Here is a 7,377-nt window from a genome sequence, read left to right on the forward strand (position 1 = left end):
GTTGATCTAGTAAATGGGGATAAAGTTGTATGTAGGCTGTGTCTGGTTAAACTGACATATAACCACTCCACCAGAGACATGAGGAACCAGCACAGGCATGAGGACGCTAACCTGCAAGGAGGACTGAAGGCTGGTGGTACTAGCTCTGCTAACTGTCTGCAAACCAATGTGCCATTTACTTGCAGACTCTGTGGTTCAGCCTTTCAAAATAAATTGTGCTCAACTCTGACTGTTCCCTGAGTGTTTTCCTACCTTTAAACTAGTTGGTTAGTTGGTGTCTGTTTTAACAACTGTAAAATGAGAAAGAACAGAAAGAACAAATCTGTTTTTTGTTGATGACTGCAGCAGATGTTGATATCTGAGAGAAATGGACAATAAAAGATGGTTTGGATGAGCACACAGCGGGAGGTCCAACAGTCTGAAAAACAGCAATCAGGCCAGGGTCCCGTTGTTTTGACTGCTGGGGAGATACCAAACACATTTCAAAAGGGATGCAACTTTGCATACAACACTGATTAAAGGGACACATGCCATATTCTGGCAAACAAAATTTCAACCTTTAAACTAAAACCAAGAACAAGCCATGTGCTTCCAATAGAAAGTGATAGCAGTCCAGGGGTTGTGTTGAAACCTGAAGACCGGAATGACCTGGCACAGTCCGGACACTGACAAGCCAGCAAGCTTGCAAAGGGGTTGGGAGGCAAGAATAAAGAATGATGAAGTGGTTCATTGCAGCCTTTATGTTTCCACAGGGGGTGAAAAGGAATGAGTACGCAAGTAAGAGATACTGGTTGGTGTGTTTCTATTCTTTGTGAGAGCCCGAGCTGTTCTTCTTGTCTCCAGTCTCTGCTGAGCTTGGCATACTGTGTCCTAATGCAGTCCACAGAAGACTGACTTAGGGTCACTGAGGATCAAAGTTTTACTTTTGCCTTATAATTGAACTTTTAACTAGTAAAACCTTTAAAATGCATAGGGTTAGGATTAGGGTTAGGGTTAGGGTTAGGGTTAGGATTAGGGTTAGGGTTAGGGTTAGGGTTAGGGTTAGGGTTAGGATTAGGGTTAGGGTTAGGGTTAGGATTAGGGTTAGGGTTAGGATTAGGGTTAGGGTTAGGGTTAGGGTTAGGGTTAGGGTTAGGGTTAGGATTAGGGTAGGGTTAGGGTTAGGATTAGGGTTAGGGTTAGGATTAGGGTTAGGGTTAGGGTTAGGGTTAGGGTTAGGATTAGGGTTAGCATTAGGGTTATGGTTAGGGTTAGGGTTACATTAGGGTTAGGGTTACATTAGGGGTGGGGTTAGGGTTAGGGTTAGGGTTAGGGTTAGGGTTAGGGTAAGGGGTGGGGTTAGGGTTAGGGGTAAGGATTAGGGTTAGGGTTAGGATTAGGGTAAGGATTAGGGTTAGGGTTAGGGTTAGGGTAAGGATTAGGGTTAGGGTTAGGATTAGGATTACGGTTAGGATTGGGGATAGGGTTAGGGTTAGGGTTAGGGTTAGGATTAGGGTTAGGGTTAGGGTTAGGGTTAGGATTAGGGTTAGGGTTAGGATTAGGATTAGGGTTAGGGTTAGGGTTAGGATTAGGGTTAGGGTTAGGATTAGGATTAGGGTTAGGGTTAGGGTAAGGATTAGGGTTAGGGTTAGGATTAGGATTAGGGTTAGGGTTAGGGTTAGGGTTAGGGTTAGGATTACGGTTAGGATTGGGGATAGGGTTAGGGTTAGGGTTAGGGTTAGGATTAGGGTTAGGGTTAGGGTTAGGGTTAGGATTAGGATTAGGGTTAGGGTTAGGGTTAGGATTAGGGTTAGGGTTAGGGTTAGGGTTAGGGTAAGGATTAGGGTTAGGGTTAGGATTAGGATTAGGGTTAGGGTTAGGGTTAGGATTAGGGTTAGGATTAGGGTTAGGGTTAGGGTTAGGGTTAGGATTAGGGTTAGGGTTAGGGTTAGGATTAGGGTTAGGGTTGGGTTTGGGTTAGGATTAGGGTTAGGGTTAGGATTAGGGTTAGGGTTAGGGTTTGGGTTAGGATTAGGGTTAGGGTTATGGTTAGAACCAAAACCCTAATCCTTGGGTTAGGATTAGGGTTAGGGTTAGGGTTAGGATTAGGGTTAGGGTTAGGGTTAGGGTTAGGGATTGGGTTTGGGTTAGGATTAGGGTTAGGGTTATGGTTAGAACCAAAACCAAACTCATGCAAACAGAACCAGAACCAAACAGAACCAGAACCAAACAGAAACAGAACCAAACAGAAACAGAACCAAACAGAACCAGAACCAAACAGAACCAGAACCGAACCAGAACCGAATCAGAACCGAATCAGAACCGAAACAGAACCGAACTAAACCAGAGCCGAAACAGAACCGAACCGACCAGAACAGAACCGAACCGAACCAGAACCGAATCAGAACCGAACTAAACCAGAGCCGAAACAGAACCGAACCAGAACCGAACCAGAGCCGAACCAGAACCGAACCAGAACCGAATCAGAACCGAATCAGAACTGAACCAGAACCGAACCAGAACCGAACCAGAATCGAACCAGAGCCGAACCAGAACCGAACCGAACCAGAACCGAACCAGAACCAAACTCAAGCAAACAGAACCAGAACCAAACTCAAGCAAAAAGAACCAGAACAGCCTCCCCTCCATCACCTGTATCCTATATCCTCACATGTGATTGGCCGCCATGCTGACCAATCAAAACAAAGTTCTGCGTTGAGCAGAGCTGGGACTGAGCACTGTGAGAGCTAAGCAGGGAAAGGAAAAAAATGGGAGCCGGCTCTTCCTCGATGCGAGCCGGCTCTTCTAATTCTCTATAAAGCATCGACTCTCAGAGACGCAGCTTTGATCATGACACAATCTGTGTTACAATTATGAGGGGGTCCTCGGACACTTTTCTCACCTGTAAGGGGTCCCTGGCTCCAAAAAGTTTGAGAACCCCTGCCACAGACTGTATAAATAATGGACATAGAACCTGTGACGTCACCCATCTGTTTCTTAAGCGCTGTTTTGAGGTCAATCTATTCTCCTCTTGTAAATCCTGGACAATAAGTTTTAGAAATGTATTGTATGCACTCCTCTAAGTGTTAATTTAACATATAATAAACTTTATGAAACTTATATTGTTTATCTCAGGATGCCAGACTTGCACATTTCTGTAAAGATACAGGTGGTATTAGGCTTTGTATTTAACTACAGGGGCTTTTAGTGTCAAACAGACAATAGGTTTCCTCTTATATCTTAATCTGCTTTGTCCCTAAACTGGTGTTTTATGTTTTCATGTGCCTTCAGGGCAAAATTCAGGAACTATGGGAGAACAAAACTGGAGTTATCCTCCATAAAGAGCCGTCTACATGTGGATAAACAGTAAATCAAGGGTAATATGTCAAGCCTATAGTGATAGATTTAAAAGAAAAGGTTGAATGATTAACATTGGGACGCTCTGCATCACTGTGTCATGAACAAAGTGATTAAATGGCTGATTCAGAGGGTAAAAATGATGATTACTTATGCTGAAATCATAAAGTATCCCACAGTAAAGTCAATTAAACTCCCCTCCATCACTGTGATCGAGCACTCTGACTGACTCTCCTCTTCCAATCAAGATCAACATAATCGCTTCATTCTGGGAAACATCGCACAACAAACCAGCTGTGAGATTAAATCAAACACCGGCCTCAAAGAGCTCTAATCTCTTTCTTTGTTTCCCTTCATATCATGCGCCTCATTATTTGGATTTGCTCTTTTTGTTGAGCTGGGAGCTTAAAGATGGAAGAATCATCCGAGGAGAGGGAGATTAGGAGAAAGTTGGTGAGGATTTCCAGGCGGTCGGATCTCTCTTTCATCCATTTCACAGTTTATTAGTCCACAAACCAGCAGAGATCAGGTGTGATGGCTTCACTCAGGTCAGTGGAGGTTAGAATGGAGGTCTGGGGGCTGCGACATCTGAGGAGGGACTTCCAGGAAGGATACCTGAGCTGGATGAGCCTGCAGGGACTGATGCAGTTCTGCGTGTTAACCATCAGATGGTGTCCTTGAGTCACTGGATTTGTAAAGCCTCTGTGAGTCATCACTCATGCTTCAGTACGAGTGCCCTCAGAGATGAAAATGGCCCCTCACATCCTGACACTGATGTCTGCAGTGTGACACACAGCTGCTCAAGCACCACTCTCACCTAAAGCCCAGCAAAACGCAGACCCTGAAGCCCACACTTGACTTGTTCAAACAAAAGCATGGACCAGGACTGCAGTAGCATGTTATGCTTTGCGGATGGCGGTTAACGCCTCCAGTCCAAGAAATATACAAGATTGACAAACTGGTTTGAAAGATTGGAGGTTTCCACGGCCCTCTGCTCGCTCCTTTATGTCAGGCGGAGGCATCGCCATACAATGATCTCAGTGTTCCAGCTGACATTTACATTCATGGAGGAGAAGAAGAAGAAATGCTGAATGAGTACGAACACACGTTTATCCAACGCTGCACCCTTGAAGATGAAGCACATCTGTGGAAACAAGCTGCCACCAGGAATGATTCATGATCAAGTTAATTAAACGAGGGCCTTCTGCAGCTTACTGAGCTTTGAGAATGGAGATTGTGGTTTCTCACACATGGAATTCTTGTGACAGCACAATGAGTCCTTGTTTTCCTGAAGTGCATTACAAGTTTCAGCCAAATGATCTCCTGTCTCACGTGTTCAGGCTGTGGAGAGATGATGTCTACTCTGTGAGGTAGGGTGAGCATCAGTGGCGGTTCTAGACCAGTTTTACTGGGGGGGGGGGGGGCAGGCTGGGGCCAAGGGTGTTGTCAGAGGCAGAGGGACACATTCAACCCTGACAAAAGAGACTGAGAAGGGCGAGGACCGGCTGAGAACAAACTGGCAAAACATCAGTGCATCCCTATATACTAGACATATATACTACTGTGTGCTAGATCAACATGCAGACTGACAGCAGCTGTTCACACTCAACATGAGTCCCTTAGCGCTCTAAGGGACTGGAACCAAGTGCAGGGTTCCCACTCTTTTCCAGAGATCATTTTCCAGAGATCATTTTCCAGAGATCATTTTCCAGAGATCATTTTCCAGAGATCATTTTCCAGGACATTTCCAGGACATTTTCAGTGATGATCAAGCTGGTATGACAGCCTAAATTTAGTTTCTAATTTAGTTCCTAAATTGTCTAATATGTTCCTCTCAGTGGAAGTCTACATTGAAAGTCATTGGCTATCCATGAAGTCATCTCTTACATGCTTAAAAGTGATGGCAAATTGATTATAGAACAATGCAACCACAGATGTACAGCACTTCACTTTATTAGTGCAACCAAGTAACCATGATGGCCAACTCTCATCTCAGCTTTCTCTTTTCTCAAAAATATAAAATGAGCTAAGTAAAAAACAAACGAGCCAACACAGGACTCTGGAAGCTGCCTTTTGAGATCATTATTTATTTATTTTAAAATAAATAAATAATAAGAATAATCAGAGGATCTGTGCTTTAATTGATGTAAATAGAACCATATGACATAAATTGTCACAAATGTTGAATGGGGATGTGTTTTTTTTAACCTTGTCAGGTCACATGCCGTCATGTTGGAATAATTTTCCAGAACAATTTACTTTTTCTCCCATTTTCCAGGTGTTTTCCAGTACTGGAAAACTGGTCAACTATTTTCCATGTTTTCCAGGACGCGTGGAAACCCTGCAAGTGCCACAAACGTGTTCCACCTGTAATATTTGTTTGGTTTGGAGGGGGGGCCACGTTCAGCTTTACAGGGGCATTGGCCCCTGTTGGCCCCTCCCCAGAACCGCCACTGGTGAGCATCTCTCGCTCTCTCCCTCTCTCTTTCTCTCTCTCCATCCTCTCTTTTCTCTCTCTCCCCTCTCTCTTTCTCTCTCCCTCTCTCTCCTCTCCCTCTCTCTTTCTCTCTCCCTCTCTCTCTTTCTCTCTCTCCCTCTGCGCTCTCTCCCTCTCTCTTTCTCTCTCTCCCTCTCTCTTTCTCTCTCCCTCTCTCTCTCTTTCTAGCTCTCCCTCTCTCCCTCTCTCTTTCTCCCTCTCTCTCTCTCTCTCTCTCTCCCTCTCTTTCACTCTCTCCCTCTCTCTCTCTCTCTCCCTCTCTCTCCCTCCCTCTCTGTCTCTCTCTCCCTCCGTGTCTCTCTCTCCCATCCTCTCTCCCTCTCCCTCCAACTCTACCTCTCTCTCTCTCCCTCCATCTCTCTCTCTCTCTCTCTCTCTCCCTCTCTCTCTCCGTCTCTCCCTCCCTCCCTCTCCCTCCCTCCCTCTCCGTGTCTCTCTCCCTCCCTCTCTCTCCCTCCCTCTCTCTCCCTCCATCTCTCCCCCTCTCTCTCTCTCTCTCTCTCCCTCCATCTCTCCCTCCCTCTCTCTCCCTCTCCCTCCATCTCTCCCTCTCTCTCTCTCCCTCCATCTCTCTCCCTCTCTCTCTCAATTTCAATTCAAATTTGCTTTATTGGCATGAACAAAGAGATGTTATTTCCAAAGCACATACATTCCTCCAGTACATTATATATATTCACAACACACTACACTCACCATATATACATGAATCACACACCATATTCATTACATATTATATTCATCACATACATATCAACCATATATTACATATATGCATTAATGAACGATGGTGTCACCTATACAGCATATCTCAATGTCCTCACCCGATGCGGCGCGCTCACAAAGCCTCCACCCAAAATCAAACCCCATGGGATGGTGCGTCCCTCAGGCTGTGACAGGCAGACACATATTTAGCAGCCAGAGGAGCTGCTGACCCTTCCCCCAGGAGAACTGACAGTTTCTCTTCTGGGGTTAATGTTGGGAAGTTTGGTACCATGTTAGTAATGTCCCTGTAGTGGGAATCTCTTAGAAAAGAGAACTTGCTGCAGTGGAGGAGGAAGTGCATCTCTGTCTTTATGTCCCCTGTAGAGCAGTGAGCACATAGACGCTCCTCTCTGGGCAGCCATGTCTGTCTGTGTCTCCCTGTCTCTACAGCTAGCTGGTGGTCACTCAGCCTGTATTTGGTCAGGATACATCTTTGTTTTGTATCTCTGACACTGTACAGATATTCAGATCATTTATAATCACGGTTTAGGGTCAAATAACAATTCATTCTACTTTGGCTCTTTGTTTGGTTTCTCCAGTGATCTCTCTCTCTCTCTCTCTACATCCTTAAGAAGCGTTTGTCTGGATGTCATGGAGTTGTAAATGACCTGAAATGGCCTCAAGCTCTTCCTAAGATTACACTCACAACCCTGCTGCCCGTCTGGAGCACGGCCAGACCTCCTAGAAAAACCCTTCCTGTGGATTTCCTGTGCAGCACACACAGCAGGTGGAGCCGCACAGGAGAAGATATACTCTTGATAGGATTCAGAGACTCAAAGTTG

This window comes from Notolabrus celidotus, chromosome 21, assembly GCF_009762535.1.
Source record: "Notolabrus celidotus isolate fNotCel1 chromosome 21, fNotCel1.pri, whole genome shotgun sequence".
NCBI lineage: Eukaryota > Metazoa > Chordata > Actinopteri > Labriformes > Labridae > Notolabrus > Notolabrus celidotus.